We start from the raw sequence: 18,039 nt of genomic DNA, 5'->3' as shown, positions 1-18,039 counted from the left end.
AGGGAGGAGGCAAAATAGGGGAAGTTGCTGGGCTTCCCAGGTGGCGCAGTGATTGAGAGTCTGCCTGCCGATGCAGGGGACGCGGGTTCGTGCCCCGGTCCGGGAGGATCCCACATGCTGCGGAGCGGCTGGGCCCGTGGGCCATGGCTGCTGGGCCTGTGCGTCCGGAGCCTGTGCTCCGCAACGGGAGAGGCCACGGCAGTGGGAGGCCCGCGTACTGCAAAAAAAAAAAAAAAAAAAAAAAAGAGGGGAAGGTGCTAATTGATTGAGGAGCCATAATGGGAGTAACTGCCATTTCTCATCACACATCATCATTGCAAGAACATTGTGGACAAGTCTGTAGATCCCATTGTACACAGGAGAAGACCGAGACTTAGAGAATTAAGTATCTTGTGGAGCTATGAGTGGAACTGATTCTTATACATCTTTATCTTTTCTGTGCTTGCTTAATACCTAGAAAAATGTTTGCTCACAAAACAAAGACGAGTATCTCTTACTTTAAAATCCGCGCTTTCCCCATGTACCTCACTGCCTGCCCACACAGAATTTTCTTAGGTGGTTTGTTGAAGTAAATAGAACTTTCTGTCTTTTATCCAGTTGCGTTAGCACTAACAGCAGTGAATCGTTCAGAAAGAATGCAATGATGAGTGTTTTACATCTATTCCAGAATAAAAAAACAAACAAAGCAAAGCATCTGTATGCTCCAGCAGAGCCCTACTGTCCTGAGCTCAGGTCTGCAACTTGAAAGTTCATGAATTTCTAGTCTCTGCCAGTCCACTGCTTTTGGTAGACAGAGGGTGAGTCACTTAATCATTCTGTGCCTTCCTTCCACCTCCAGCAAAGCAGGGTAATTAGAGTTTGTCACCCATCTCTGTCAAAAGGGTATGGTGATGGTAACCTTGTAATTATGAGGTTCTGGGAAAATATAAAAAGCCTAAAGAGCAGTAATATATCGCCACTCATCCCAGGTTGGAGATTGGCTTCTTGGGTTGGAGAATTTGCAACCCAGCAAATGCTTACCACTTGGAGGTTTATAAGTCTGGAATCTTAGAGCTGGAAGGAATGCCTAGAGATTACCTAGTATGAACCCCACAGTTTGCAGCTGGAGAAACAGAAACCTGGAGCGGTGTAGGGACTGTATCAAGTCACACAGTGAAGATGAGACAGAACCCAGGTCTCCTGACTCCTGCCTTGGGCTCCCCTTTTCTTCCTCTGTCTTCGACTGTCCTGCTGCTTTGGGGGAGGCTTCTGACTCCTGTCTGGAGAGAGTGGCTGCAGATGAAAGTAGGCTTGGGACGCAACAGCTGCTGGAGGCTGCCTTTCATTCACTTTCAGCTGAAAAACCTCTTTCAAATACGACTGGGTGAGCCAGGCAGACCAGATGGGTAATTGCCTGGAGTGTGTAGGGAGGTGGTGGAGAGTGTGGTTCACTGAGTACCCAAGGAGGTTTGGCACATTATCATTTCCAGCCGTCCAGAATGTGAATGACCAAACCCCAGTGGTCTGATCCTGTCAGGATAGTTTTACTTAACAGAGCTATGCCTCTGAGCTAAGCTGTACTCTGTACTTTTTAGGCATAAACTTGCAGAGATGAAGTTTAGCTGGGGAAGCTGTAAAGAGATGTTAGAGAAACTGTACAAGTAGTTGTATCATTACCTTTATGAGAAAATCACTAAACCCTATTTATTTCCTCCCTTTCTTCCTTCTGCCATTCCCCCTGCCCATCTTTCCTTCCTTCCATCCTCCTTCCGTCCTTCTATCTTCCTCCTTTCCGCACATATTTTATTTAGTGGCTGCTATGCTCTAGACAGTTTAGGCTCTAGATAAAGTGATGTAAAGATACATAAGGTCCCTGGCCTAGAGAGAGCCGAGAGATTAAAAAAAAAAAGCAAGTAAACCACCAGAAAATGAGCGAGAGAGTGTCAGAGAGTGATCAATGCTATGAAGAAATTAAAGCAGGGTGATACGGGACAGACAGATGGGGCCTCTGTGAAGATGGAGTTTGAGCTGTGATGAGAAGGAGCCAGTCACACAGAGACCTGGGAGCAGAGTCTCCCCTGCGGAGGTAATAGCAAGTGCAGAGGCCTCGAGGCAGAGAAAGTTTTGTGAGTTTGAGGAGTAAAAGCAAAGCTATTGGGGTTGGAGTATGATGAGCTAGGGAGACAGTGGTAGGTCGTGAGGCTGGAAAGGTGGAATTGGGTCATGTCGTATTGGTTTTTGTAGGTGGTGGTAAGGACTTTAGATTTTGTCCTCAGTGCAAAGGGAAATAAGTGATGGGCTTTAAGTGTTTTTGTGTGTGTGTGTGTATCTGTGTGTTGGGGGTGTGTTGTGTTACATGAGAGGATTCATGTTTTTAAAACATAGTTCAGATTTTTTTTTTGTGGAAGCAAAGCTTCCACAGTCACAGAAATGGTTTCTTTTGAAGGAGACCAGAGCAGTCATGCAGGTGATGATGATCATGACTGAAAGTGGCTGGTGCAGGAGAGATAAAAAGGAGTGGATGGATTTAAAATCTATTTTGGAGATGATTCTGACATAACTTTTTAAAGGATTGTATGTGAGGGAGGAGGGATGAGGGGAAGAGAGGACTCAAAGTGATGCTAAATGTTGTATCTGAGCACTGGGTGCTTGGTGGAGATATTGGTGGTGGGGGAGTGCCAAGGTGCATGCTGGGGATGAAATCAAGGTTCTGTTTGGCCATTTTAGGATTAATAAGATGAGTTATTCAAGGGGAAATACCAATCATAGAATTACAGTTAATTACAGTTTAGATTTCAGAGCTCAATGGAGAGGTGTGATGGGGATACAAATTTGATAGTCTCCCACACGGGGTATTTAAAATCATGGAATATATCAAAACTGGCCAAAGAAAACACGAGATGGAGAACAGTGGAGCCTTGGGGGAACCCTGGAGCACTTTAGCTTCTCAAGTTTGAACCGAAGGGAGGGGACAGAAAAAGAGACAAGAGGAAGTGATTAGTGTGTAAGGAAGAAAAACAGAAAAATGTGGAGTCACAAAAACTAGGGGTGTGTTTTAAGGAGGATTGGATGGCCACCAGTGTCTAATCTTGCCAAGAATTTGAGTAAGATGAACAAATATAAAAATGCCTAGTAAATTTGCAAGCATGGTGGACTTTTGTGATGACTCCCATTAAGAAGAATCAATTGTGTGGGAAAGAGATGGCTTGGAGGGAATGAAGAGATGGCATGGCCAGTAAATAAGTCATTCAATAATTTTTTGCCATGCAAATGAGCAGAAAAGTACTCCAGAAACTAGAGGTGGACCATGGGCTCGATGGAGGTTGTGCGGGGTCAACAGGAATAGATGTCATTGGGACATAATTAAGAAGGTGTATATGTTGATGGGAACAATTCAGTAGAGAGGGAGAAATTGATTACCAGGAGATCAACAAATACATGAGAAGTAGAAAAAAAGATGGGGTCTGGGGCATAAGTGGAGCGGAAGAGATCCAGGGAGGGTGGCAGACTTGGTGAGGTAAGATAAAGTGGTTCTCTTTAGCTGTTTCATTTTCTCAGTCAAATATGAGTTAACATCATTAGCTGAGAGTATGTGTGTATATGTGTCTTGGGGGAGTAGTAGTGCTGGAGGTCTGAGGAGAGAGAAGATATGAAAACCCCATTTTGGTAAGTAGGTGAGTGAATATATCCTGGAAGTATGTTTGGATTGTTTAGACACCTTTTGACTCTCTGGTTATATTTTCCATTTAACTCTGGTTATGATTTTCAAATTTAGACCTGACAGTATGGTTCTGTGTTTTTTCCCTGTTACCATTCAGCTTTAGAGAGAAGCATAGATTAGGGAGATAGTTGGTTTTAAGCAGGGTTCGGATTTATCCAGAGGAACATAATAGAGGGAAAGTAGACAAGAGAGTTGAGTAGGTAGCAAGTGAGTGATTGTAATGATAAATCATGAGCTCTCAACAGGGTACCAACATGAGAAGTGATGGCTTGTGAAGCGTCCAAAAAACGTGAAGCGTCACTGGATTGGATGATAGTAAAATGAGAGTATATGTAATAATATAATGCAATGTAATAAATATATGTGTATCTGTCAATCATAAGAACACTGGAAGGATAAGCAGTGGTAGCAGAAGTTTCAAAGGTGGTGTGATTGTTTGATGAAAAGGAAAAGGGTGTGATGTGGTGGCTGAGGTGTGGGGTATAAGAAAAGACCACAGTGGGTGAGGCATCCAAGGACTTGAGAGGTTGGGCTCTTGGATGGTTTAAAGAACAGGGTTGGTATTGATGTCTCCAAGAATGACAACTGGAGTTGCATATAAAGGAAAAAGTCAGGTGTTGACATTTTCAGGGAATGATGTTGAAGACCAGAATATTGATAGGGAACGCCAAACAAACAATAACAACAGAAAAATGAGTTAGTCGATATTAAAGGTTGGGAGCACCAAGGAGCATTGACATGGAGATATAATAAAAGTAACCCACATTATATCAATGTATAGGCTTGTTAAAGAATGATCAGTTTATTTTTAGTGTTTTCAAAATGATTTTAAAAATTAGAATTCTGCACTTAAAGAGGATACTCCATCATGAAGAATTCTAACAGATGTCATTTCTAGGAGATGTACTTGAATCATCATAATTAGCCATAAAATGATAAAGACATTCCAAATTCCTAAGCTGTAAATACCTTAATGCGATAAACTCCAAAATTAGTAAGTTTGTTAAAATATTTGCTCTAATTGTTTTACATTATATCCCTGTTTTCTGCTGACAGGAGGCGGTATTTTCCCCAATTAAAAAAAAAACTAATGTCAGTCTCTATGTTGTATACAAAGTATTGTTTCTTGATACAGTGTTGACCTTCCTCTGATTAAAGTTGGTGCCTTAGAAATAGATCAGTGATTGCATGTAATGAATACTGTCTCCTGTATTATACAGTCAATATATCTGTTTCTCACTAAAGTAAGAAAGTGAATCCTGTTTAATGCAGTATTTTACTTGACTAGAAAGCTTCTTAGCATGTCAGTCTCATAAAAATCCAATCTCTTTGCAATAAGGAGCAGCTCTCCAATGTTGTAACAGCTACAGGGGGACAGTAAAGGATGGTACGATTATATTTTCTTACCGGGGGTGACCTCTAGTGTGAAGCAATGGCATTTTAGAATTCTTTGGGGTTTGAATTAACAACACTTTGCCAATTATGCCAATTTTGCTTTGTTTTTCCCCCCCCTCAAGATCACGGATAATTTGTCCTGGTGGTGCTTTCTTGAGCTGTTACTTGATTTTGGAAGTCAAGAAATGTATTTGCATCTTTTTTTCTCTCACTCGCTTTCAGGTCCCCACCTAGAAGTCTTTACAATTTTATTTTTAATAGGCAAGAGAGCTGTCCTGTATTGCTTACTTTGGCTTGTTTGATTTCATTTTCAAGCTCACAAGTGCCACATTTCAATAGATTCCTCTTCTTGTGCATTCTTCCTAGGCCACTTAAGTTATTGCCTCTCACTTGAAAGCCCACCCTTCTATACTCTATCTCTTTGTTTTGCGGGGGCTGGAACTTGCAAGCCAGGCTTCTGTTTTGCCAGCTGCTACAATGTAGGCTCTGTCAATAGGGGGCGCTAGAGGGCCTGGACGAGGAGGAAGACATATGCTCCTTCCTGTCTGTTTCCCATGCCGATGAGCATCTCCCCAGCAATGCCTCTTTTTCCTGGCAGCAGCAGTTCCTTCTTACAGATGCAGCCAAATCCATTTGGAATTGTTTTTTCAATACCAGCTCAACAGGAACCCCCTTTTCAGAATCTGTCAGCTCCACGAGGTCCTTCTTTTAGACTTCTAAGTTTCAACACTTTCAACTTCCTTTTGTTTCTCACAGGCCCTAGGGATGAGGTGCTTCTTTCAATCACCACTTCTTTGATACACTGGGATTCTCTTATCTTTGTTTAGTTATCTAGTTACCACTTTATTCCTAGTCAAAATTCCTTATATTAAATTCTCTTTGCTAAAATAACTAGAATGGTTTCTAGTTCCTGATCTGGCTCTGACTGCTACTTTATACCTCAGCTTTCCATTTCTTAATATACATGTAATAAAAAGCACACCTTAACTAATAGTGTCAAGTCCTTACTTTCAGCTTCATAGTTATGTTTAATGTGAGTAAGACATAGTTATGCCTTAGTAGGTAAGAATACAGGCTATAGAATAAGCCTGCTATTGAATATGACAGATCTAGGTTGAATTTCTACTCTTTATAGCTGTTCGAACCTTTCTGAGCCTGTTTCCTTATCTGTAAAGGGAGATCATCATCTACCTCTGGGGTCTGTTGAAAGGATTTCGGGAGGTAAAGCACATCAGTCACTTACACAGTGCCTGGCATAAGAAAACAATAAATCATTAGTGGTTTAATTTTTTTTATCCTTTTCGATATAATATTTATATAGATTAAATTATGTAATTTAATATAATATATTTAATTATAAATTAAAAAGACTGTAGTCTTCAAACTAAATAAAACAAGGCAAACAATCCTAAGCAAAAATACAAACAACAAAACAGCACAATCCTTGGCACTAGTGGGATGTAAGTTTGTATTTTTTATGAATGATTTTCACATTACTGATTAGAATTTAAAATAATGTTTATCTCATGACCCTCTCCCCTCCACCCCAATGTAAAGAAGGGAAGGTGCCAAAAAGAAGAATGGGTTAAAATTAAATTGACCACTAATAAAAAAAAATAACCACTTATCTAAAGTCTCTGCCTGTTTCTCTCTCTGTACACTCACACACACACATTTACATTTATATCGTCTTTTGTGTGTAGAACACCAATCTTCTGTTTCTTATTCATCTTCCAAGTATGTCTTTAATCTCTAAAATGAGGAAGGTTGGAAGTTTTTTAACTGAATGCCTTGAGGAAAAGAAAGATTCAGAGAATCTGTTTCCAGGTTTTAAGCAGTATGTAAGGGAAGACAGGGCAGGAATTAAGTGTGATACAAGGTTAAAAAATGATAATATCTCTGAGAGAGGCACTCTCTAACTGTAGTTAGTAGTGCTGAATATGGAAATATTTCTTTAGCTGGAAAGTTAGGGATGACTTTGTGGAGAAGACACCATTTGAGCTCCTCTATTGTGAATAGGAATTAGGTGGCCCTGGGTTGGGAAGGGCAGGGGAAAACCAAAGTATGGGAAAATTAAGCAGATTAGGAAGTATTTGAATGGCTCAAGAATTGCACATGGTTCCATTTGACTACTGTTAATGGTGCACAGAGTTCAACAGCTGGATTGTTAGTGCAAGGCTGGCTCCCAGACGGTCTTTGATGTCAGGCAGAAGAACCTGGACTTTAATACAAAAGCATTAGGAGGGTTTCAAAAGGTTTTGATGAAAAAAGGAAAATCAGAGCCACTCTAAAGAAAGTCTCATAGTATTGGAGAAATTTGGTTGGAAAAGGCAGATGCTGGTATCCAACAGTCATTTGGATCATATTGTAAAGGGCTGGGTGAGAGGTACAGAAGGCTTCCCCTTGGTGGTAGGAAAGGAAAGGAGACCCAAGTATGGCATTAATGTACTGAATTTACAGAACTCGTCAACTGGAAGAATTTGAGCAGCGGGGGAAAGGGAGAAACCAAACTACTGTGGAAGTTTTGAGCTGGGTTAGCCATAGGGATAAAAGTTACACTGACAGAAATATAGAACATGGAGGAAGAACAGGAGATTCTTTCAGCGGGAAGCTGGGCTTGATGAATTAAAGTGTCTATAGGACATTAAGGAAGAATTGTCTTACTTGCTTTGGGATATAGGACTGTAGACTGGGAGGGAAGTCAGGGGTTGAGGTGCAGATTTGGGTGTCTCTGAAATATAAGTGGTAGGTGAGTCACATAATTGGATGAGATTGACAAAGGAGGGAACATAGAAGAGAGACAAGGACAGATCCAAGTACACTGGCATTTAGAGCAGGGATTGACACACTACAGCCTGTGGGTCATAGGTAGCTTACCTCCTTTTTGTGTAAATAAAGTTTTATTGGAACACAGCCATGCTCTTGTATTTACGTACTGTCAGTGCTGCATTTGCACTACAAGGACAGAGTCCAGTATTTGTGAAAGCAGACACTGAGTGGCCCTCAATGTCTAAAATATTTCCTATCTACCCTTTACAGGAAACATTGACTAACCTCTGATTTAGACAGTGGGGAAAGGAAGGAATTAGAATCCAGAGAAAGACTAGTCAAATATTAGAAGTTAAAAAAAAAAAAAAAGAGGTGTCAAGAAAGGCAAAGACAAGTTTCTGAGGGAAAACTGAAGAAATCAACAATATCAAATCCAGTAACAGCATTTCCCGAAAGATATGCCGAGAAAATGAGTTATAGGTATTTGAAGAGATATTGATCTCCTCAGCCTATCCCAGGCCAGGGTGGGCCTGGGGTGACCACAGTCTTCAGGATTTCAAGTGGGGTTGCCAGGTTTAGCAAATAATAATACATGACACCCAATTAAATTTGAATTTCATATAAAAAACAAATATATATTTTTAGTACAAGTAAGTTCCCTGCAATGTTTGGGACATGGTTTTTCTTAAAAAGTGATTTGTTCTTTATCTGAAATTGAAATTTAACTGGGTGTCCTGCATTTTTTCTGGCAAAGTGAGCTCGAGCAATTTCATCTAGGGCTTGCAGGGGACTGCCTGGCGAGGGGGTCTGATCGTTAATCCAGAAGTCAAAACAGGTAGCAAAGGTGGTGGGCATAACTGGGCATTTGCCATTCTACTGGGAATCTCTGACCACTGCTAAGAAGGGGCCTTATCGTTGAGCAGCTGTCTCACGTGCCATGTCTGAGTTGCTGAAAGGGTTCATGTTCCATGAGCCTGAAGAGGGCGCAGCAGGTCAGGGGTGGGGTCTTCTGACCAGTGTAGCTATCAGGGTCCGCCCTGAACCTCTGATTTCACACCAAAGACTTTTATCCTTTGTGCAGCTGCTGTTTACTTTTAGTGATGCTGAATTGACCTAATGATGACAGCTCCAACAGTATGTGTACAGTCTGTAAATAATTATTTACAGTTATTTGTAAATTATTGTAATTATTATTTTTCAATTATTTAGAAAGAATTATTTGATTGGATACAAAATATTTCATAAGCTATTTCAATATTACTTACAGAAATGAAAGAAAAGGTACTCTTTTTAAAATTAATTAATTAATTTTTGGTTGCTTTGTGCCTTCATTTCTGCACACAGTCTTTCTCTAGTTGTGGCGAGTGGGGGCTTGTCTTCGTGGCGGTGTGTGGGCTTCTCATTGTGGTGGCTTCTCTTGTCGCAGAGCAGGGGCTCTAGGCGCACGGGCTTCAGTAGTTGTGGCATGCCGGCTCAGTAGTTGTGGTTTGCGGGCTCTAGAGCGTAGGTTCAATAGTTGTGGCACACGGGCTTAGTTACCCCATGGCACGTGGGATCTTCTGGGTCCAGGGCTCAAACCTGTGTCCCCTAGAGTGGCACATGATTCTTAACCACTATGCCACCAGGGAAGTCCCATACTTTTTTTTTAAAAAACAGATTTTTCAACCATTGCACATTTTTGGATGGTGGTAAAATTTGGTTTAAAAAATTTTATTCCCGTATATGAACAAAGTTTCTTGTAGATGGGGATCCACAAGTATTTGAAGGGCTAATTATTAAAGTCTGATAAAAAATTACAAGTAGCCATCTCAAAGAAAAATCATGATGGAAGAGTTGAAATCAAAAAGGTGATATAAGGAAATCAAACTCAAGTTTCTTAATTAAACATTTTGAAAAGATTGTTTGGAAGTTTCATGCAAGTGAGTTTTGAATACTGTTGCAGGTTTGGTTCCTCAGAAACAGTCGCAGAAATGGAGTTTGGGGGCAGGGTATTTATTAGGGATCCACCCCTGTGGAGAGAAGTGGGTGGAGGCGGGATTGGGCAGCGGTGATTGTATTATGATGAATTCAGAGTCTGGGCCAAGGTCCCTCTTCCCCCACAGGCAGCTCTGGAGTGTTCAAGGCCCCACAGAGTTGTTCCCTGTCGGGCCAGTATGGTTGGGTCCTTAGACTCTTGCCTGATTGGTTACTCCATACGGGCTGTCCCACAACAGGTGAGTTCTTGGGCAAGGTAAGATGATCCCTGTAGGGCTGAGGGATTGGAATGTGCATTCCCTGCCCCTACAGACACTACATTGAAACTCTGTTTTATTTTTACTTTCAAATTATTTGATGTGAAGAAAATGTAATGAATTTTTTTCACCATGTCTATACAGAGGGTCCTAATTCCCCTGCCATTTATTCAGTGTGCTGTACAAACATAATCATTTCCTAGGTGTGCCAGTGATACATACATAGCACTGTGGGCTACAGCAGTTGAGAAGGAAAGACCATGAATCATTTTAGTTTTTATCCTTTCAGTGTCTTGCTAGAAGTAGATATGACTTGGAGTGCATACATTTGATCTCATAGAAATATGAATATCAAAGGACCCTTGCTGTTTGTTTTGGTGTTATTCTGATACTTAAAAGCCACTAGTGACACGTATATTCATGGCTTCCTCTTACTTCGGTGGTTCTTGGCAGTAGCAAAAAGTGTTAAAAACAGTCGAGTTTCAAACGAAAGCAACAGGTTTCCAGCGTTGCTCTTACTTGGCTGCAACTTTTACTGGGTTTATGTAACTCTGAGCTGCTATTATTCAAAGCATTTTTCTCATCACCTGTGTTTTAGAATCTGACACCTGGATATTGAAAAGTGCCAGTTGTTTTAAGATTGTAAATCATTATTTTCTAAGCGTGGGTAAATATCAAAATTACCTTGGTGTGTGTGTTATGTGTGACCTGTTAAACGGTTGGAACCTGTTCGAAGAAGGTCATAAGTGACAATCATTAGAGCATTTACTTCCCCATCCCTTTCCCCTCCCCAGATTTATTAAATTAGAATCTCCAGGATGAAACTTGTATTTTTATCAAATGCCCAGATTTGGAAAACGCTGACTAGTGTAGCATTTAAAGGTTTTTATAGTCTTCCTTATCCTGTGCGTCCGGCCAGATTTCCCACTGTTTACCTTTAATGCATTCCTTACTAGCAAATCGAGCTGTTCACCACACAGAGCCCTTGGGGGCTGAGCTGGGACTTGGGCAGAGGGCATCCCTCTATGAGACAGGCAGGAGGAAAAGGCATCTCACTTTGGTCATCCTCCCAGCCTCTCAGGTCCTGGAGAGTTCTGCATAGGGCAAGCTGATGTTTCTAGTTTATTGAGTCCCATGACTCGTCTGTCTCCGGGTGGTTGTTCTTTTTAGGGTGTTTATTTTTATTTTTAATAAAGAATTCTGTTTCACAGTCGTAGGTTTGAGGACTGTTAAGAAACTGATCCATGCTCTTTTGTTTGTTCTTTATCTGCTATTCTTAGCTCATTTCAGCACTTTGCTAACTTTTCAAGTTTCCTGCATCTAATGTCTTCCTGTATTTCCTGAAAATTGTATTTATGTTATCTTCTAATTCTTGTCCCTAATATTTTATCCTGTTAACTCTCATTAGCTTCTTTGTTTTTTATTTTGCCAGTTTTACCTTTTATCATTTATATTAATTGCTCATTTTTTATTTATAATTCAAAACCTCTTCTCTTCCTAACTTCTTACTTTGAAATCTAGGTTCATTTTTATGAATTTATATTGTCCTTACTATGAACTTACTTTGAATTTTATTATCTGTATTATCTTAAACATATTTAATTTCTGTTAAGGTCATTTTTTATATTCATGCTTTACGTTTAAAATTATTGTTTTTAAAGACTTCCTTGATCGGCATTTATATTTATATTTAAAATATTTATTGTTTTTAAAGGCTTTGTTACTTGTTTTTTGTTAATGTTAATAAAAATTTATATTTCCTTTTTTACTACATATTTTTATCCATGCATAATTTAAAAATACCTATTATGTACCTTTTTTTTAACATCTTTATTGGAGTGTAATTACTTTACAATGGTGTGTTAGTTTCTGCTTTATAACAAGGTGAATCAGCTATACATATACATATATCCCCATATCTCCTCCCTCTTGCGTCTCCCTCCCACCCTCCCTATCCTACCCCTCTAGGTGGTCACCAAGTACCGAGCTGATCTCCCTGTGCTATGTGGCTGCTTCCCAGTAGCTGTGTGTTTTACATTTGGTATATATGTCCATGCCACTCTCACTTCGTCCCAGCTTACCCTTCCCCCTCCCTGTGTCAAGTCCATTCTCTATGTCTGCATCTTTCTTCCTGTCCTTCAGAACCATTTTTTTTTTTTTTAGATTCCATATATATGTGTTAGCATACGGTATTTGTTTTTCTCTTTCTGACTTACTTCACTGTGTATGACAGACTCTAGGTCCATCCACCTCACTACAAATAACTCAATTTTGTTTCTTTTTATGGCTGAGTAATATTCTATTTTATATATGTGCCATATCTTCTTTATCCATTCATCTGTCGATGGACACTTAGGTTGCTTCCATGTCCTGGCTGTTGTAAATAGAGCTACAGTGGACATTGTGGTACATGACTCTATTATGTACTTTTAATAACAACTTTCATTAGATTTTTGTAGTTGTTTTAGGTTAGTCCTTGATTTTTGTATAATGGCTGGCAAGAATGGATGCAGCAGAGGGGAAGCTCATCATAAGCAGGGGAAACTCTGTTCACCACCCCCTACACACATTTAATCTCAGATTGTAAGAAGATATATATGAGAAGCCTTCCAACATCAATAATGATTTTATCTGGAGAAAAGCATAGTTGTTCCATGAGAATATTTCTTTTGACGTCATGCACTATCCAGTCCTAATATGCTTGTTATATAATCCATTCTATACCTGTTAGGTTTGTACTCTTTACATCACTCCACTTTTCTTAGAGACAGTCTTAAGACTGCTCATTTGGCTGATTAAATTAGTGTGTTTAACTTGAACCCCAAAGTCAGAAGACACCTCCACTTTTTAGGACTGGTATAATATGTGCTATATTCTTGACTCTGGGTGAGGACGATTCACCAGATATGGGGAAACATGCCAAAGAGACATCATGCCAAACACCTCCAATGGTTAAGATATTTTAAATTTATTTATTTTTAAAGATTTTCTTTTTTGATGTGGACCACTTTCTAAAGCCTTTACTGAATTTGTTACAATATTGCTTCTGTTTTATGTTTTCTCGTTTTTTGGCCGCGAGGCACGTGGGATCTCAGCTCCCTAACCAGGGACCGAACCCGCACCCCCTGCGCTGGAAGGCAAAGTCCTAACCATTGGACCGCCAGGGAAGTCCTGGTTAAGATTTTAGATTAGCCAATGTTTCATTGTTTTAGAGCTGGCAAATGCCTTGAAGTGGACCTAAGTTTCCTCTCTGGGATGTTGCTAGAGGGAGTATAAAAGCCCAAGCTTTTCTGATGGGTTTAATATCCAGTCTGCAGAAGAAATGCATTTTATTTTTTTAATATTTGAAATATTTTTCGTCTCCTTAATTTTAAGCAACAAACCAGAAGCTTTGAACAGGTGGTAGTGGATTGGCTGCCCAGCGTGGGTTGTGTGAAGAGGACCTGGTTTTCCCAGTTTTGCCTCAGTTAGCTTCAGGTTCGGTGTGATTTGCTTCAACATATTTATCTTTATTGAGGCACATGCGTTCCGCTTGGATATCAGTTTTCATTTTGAAAATCTTCTTTAACTTGGATTTGCTCAAAGCATAGTAATTATTCCTAGGGACCTGTAGACGAGACTGAAAATAAAATTGCTAGAAATCTTTGTGGAATGATTGAGAAGTGGCGTGGTTGGCTTTCTGTAGACCAGAGCTCAGCAAACTGTTGCTGTAAAGGGTCAGGTAGTAAACATTTTAATTTTCGAAGGCCATGAAGTCTATTGCAATTATTTAACTCTGCCCTTAAAGCAGAAAAGCAGCCATAGACAGGCAGTATGTAGATGAATGGGTACTTCTGTGTTCCAGTGTAACTATTTACAAAAGCAAAGGTGGATTAGGCCTGCTGGTTTTATTTTGCTTAGGCACAGTTTGCTGACCCCTGATGTAGACCATTGCTTTAGGTAAAGATGTGTCACCTAATTAGAAACTTTTGTACAACTCTGAAGGATTAAGGATGGCTACAGATTTTTGCTGCTTCTGCCATTGACAGATGGGGACTAATTCTTCTCCTCTTGAATCTAGGCTGGGCTTAAATACTTACTTGTCCATTAGAAGGAGGCGGAGGTGAAATTTTGTGTCTTTTGAAGTTAGTTCTTAAGAAGCTTTGCAGTTTCCACCTGGGCTTCTGGGAACATTCTGTAAGCCCCAAGCTACCATGTAAGAAACCCATCCATTGTGATTCCATGGTACGTTCAAAGTCATTTCTTCGCCTTGTTCAAATCTCTGCTCAAAAATTGTCTTTTCAGGGACTTCCCTGGTGGTGCAGAATCCACCTGCCAATGCAGGAGGCGTGGGTTCGAGCCCTGGTCCAGGAAGATCCCACATGCCGCAGAGCAACTAAGCCCGTGTGCCACAACTACTGAGCCTGTGCTCTAAAGCCTGCAAGCCACAACTACTGAGCCCATGTGCCACAACTACTGAAGCCCATGTGCCTAGAGCCCGTACTCTGCAACAAGAGAAGCCACTGCAATGAGAAGCCCGTGCACTGTAGAGTAGCCCCTGCTCGCTGCAACTAGTGAAAGCCTGCGTGCAGTAACAAAGACCCAACGCAGCCAAAAATAAAATTAATTAATTAATTTTAAAAAATTCCCTTTTCAGAAAGGAGTTCTTTGACCAATGTATCTGAAATAGGGTAGGGAAGGGGAAAAAACTTTTCCTCTACTCTCCTCAGTTCTCTAGCTGGGGCCATGCAAATTAGACTGACAAAAGGCAGATTAACAGGAGAAAAGGTATGCAGACTTTATCTGATGTTAATTTTTTACTTGACATCTTGGCCTACCTAGAAATGAAATGAAGACCAAAGAAGCAGTTAGGCCTGAGGGCTTATATACAATACCGTTTTTTTGAGACTTTTCAAAAAATATATTTTTATTTATTTAGTCTGTGCTGGGTCTTAGTTGCAGCACGCAGAGATCTTCGTTGTGTCATGTGAACTTCTTAGTTGTGGCACGTGGATTCTTAGTTGCAGCACGTGGGCTTCTTAGTTGCAGCATGTATGCAGGATCTAGTTCCCTGACCAGGGATCGAAGCTGCGCCCCCTGCATTGAGAGCGTGGAGTCTTACCCACTGGACCACCAGGGAAGTCCCTACAATACCATTTTTAAGAAAGAGAAGTAAATTGTGGAAATGTGACAAGACAAAGGAAAAGGGTTTCAGGATTCCAAGTGTGGCAAACTATGGGAAGGTAAGTATATGGGGGAAACTGATGGAAGATAAGGGTCATTTTAGTATGATTTGTTTGTGCTTGTCTATCTTGGTGCCAACTTCCCATCTTCTTCATGATCGTAAAACTTTCCTGGGAGAGGAGATTTATGGCAGTCCTCTTTCTCAGAAGTTTCTGCTTTTAGCCAGATATGGGAAACTCCAGGAAGACTCCTTTCTGTATCTCTTTATTCTCAGTTGCCTTCAACTCAAAATAATCTATATGTAAAGGTGCCATATTTGGGGGTAACATCTTCTCATCCCCTTCACTAGTAGTCTTCTTTCTTTCTTCCTGCTTTCTATTTTTTCACAGCATTACAGATTTATTTTTTAATATGTTTATTTTTCTTTGTTGAGTCTCTCATACTAGATTGTAAACTCCATGAAGGCAGAGATTTGTTTTTTTCCTACTAGCCTGGCACATGTGAGGTACTCAATAAACCTTTATTTTTAAATGCATAAATCTTCTAATTCTTGTTTTATTAATTTCATGTGCATTTATTTGAATTACCTCTAGTATTTTAGAGAATGAGTTGATGTATGAATAACAAATGAATCTACAACTTTATTAAGTATCTCTTATTTCTCTGTTGCAGACATTTTTGTAAGGTAAGAGTATTTTCCCTTCTCTTCCTATAACCTCTGTTTCTGGATCCCTAAATGCTTATCACTAGAGTGAATACCACCTCCTCCTTGAACTTGACTCTGATTGATTTCAAGAATCCTTTACATCCTTCCCTTGTGCTCTCAGGAAATATTCCCCCCCCACACCCCAGAGCCATGGAAAAATCTCATTTATATCCCACCTTCTAAAAAATCTGTGTTAAAATCAATTATCAACACTTCTTATTTCCCTTACTGCAGTAATATATGACTTGAAGGTAAAAACCTATATCTGTGGGAAGGTTTTACAGCCATGAAGGAGATGGAAAGTTGGCACCAAGATAGACATGCACAAACAAACCTTACCAAAATGACCTTTATCTTCCATCAGTTTCCCCCATATACTTACCTTCCCATAGTTTGCCACCCTTGGAAGCCTGAAACCCTTTTCATTTTGTTTTGTCTCATTTCCACAATTTATCTCTGTGTGTGTGTGTGTGTGTGTGTGTATGAAAACTGGAAAAAATGCAGGCATGTGTTAATAAATGCAAAACAGAGTCTTGAAAATAGGCTGAAAATTTGTTGGCTTTTCAGTATACTTTATTTCTTGTTGCCTCTAAATTTCTTCCTTTCTGGTACTCCAAGATATGAAAATCATCTTCCAAGAAATAGAGTAAAAAATACTTCAGTGAAAAATTTATGCAAATTAGGCCAAAGAATAAAGGGTTAAAAAAAATCCTAGCATCATCATTTACTTTCTTATCTACTCTGATATTTTGTGGACCTGCTGGTTGATTTCTGATAGATTCATCCTGATTTTTTTTTTGGTCAGACTCAAATAGTTTTTATTTTATGAGCATATGGAATGGCGCTCTTGCACTGTAGATATTCATTCCACAACCTTACCATGGCACAGATATTTTCTGCGATAAGATTATGTTCTACAGTGGATCTGATTGTTAAAAATTTTTCGTAGATCTATGCTAAATCTGGGGAAAGTGTAAATCATTATCAAAAATTAATTTTCTCCTTTGTGTGAAAAAAAATGAAATCATTATAATTCCAATGGTGTTGTGTTATCAGTGTCAACAGAAAAATCATTATTGAGATTACTTTAAATTCATTAACAAAAGGAATTTTATTATGAAGGTAGTCTGGTCTTAGCCATATTGAAAATAATGTGCCCATGCTTTTATTCTCTAATTAGAGTTTTAACCACCAATGCAGGCAGGTTGGAGAAAGCAATATCAAGAAAAGAAAGAGGGGATAAAAACTTAATATTAATCTCTGAGCCAAAATATTAAAAATAATCTGAAATAAATGAGATTTTGAACCTTCTGAAATTAAACTAAAACAGAATGTTAAAATCATTTATATTGTGCAACTTTTTGAGCCTGACTTCCATTTATACTCTCCTGACAGCATGAGTGTATAGCTAGGAGTGAGAGAATTAAGGTGTCACCCACAGGAGGATTCTGGGACCATGGATACGGGAGCATGTGGTCTTTTATTGACAATGTTTTATGCTGAATTCAGAATTTACCAGGGCTGGAAAACAACAGATACTTTCCATGGACTTCCTCATTGGGAACCTTATAGCAGTGGCCATTCATTGTCAGTCAGACAGTTCACAAGTATTGTTTAGCCTTCATTTGCCTGAAGAACCCCATGCTTGATATGATACTTCAGGCTGCTTGAGTACAGGAGGAATTGGAGTAGTTACTTCCTTGAGGAGTTTACAGTCTTCTTAAGGACCTAGAAACGAATGAAAAACTCTGGGGACGGTGATGGGTTAAGGAAAAGCCGAAAAGACCCTAGAGATGAGGTGACATTTAAACCAAAGAACAGGAGGAAGTAATCAATTGGGGCAGGTGGAGAAGGGGAGAAAAAGTATTTTGGGTTAAAAATCTGGTACTTAGTAAAGCATAGGAAGTAAATATGTATTACTTGTATCCCACTGTATTTCACATTGCGTTGAACAGTGCTCCTAGGAACAACTGTGATATGGTAGTTGTTTTTTGGAAAAACCAAAGAATTAGTGAAAATTAAAATGTGGATAAAATAATAGATGAATGCAAGTTTGAGGTTAGAACAAGAAAGCT

The sequence above is a fragment of the Orcinus orca genome, chromosome 6, assembly GCF_937001465.1.
Source record: "Orcinus orca chromosome 6, mOrcOrc1.1, whole genome shotgun sequence".
Taxonomy (NCBI): domain Eukaryota; kingdom Metazoa; phylum Chordata; class Mammalia; order Artiodactyla; family Delphinidae; genus Orcinus; species Orcinus orca.
This window is presented reverse-complemented; position numbering follows the sequence as displayed.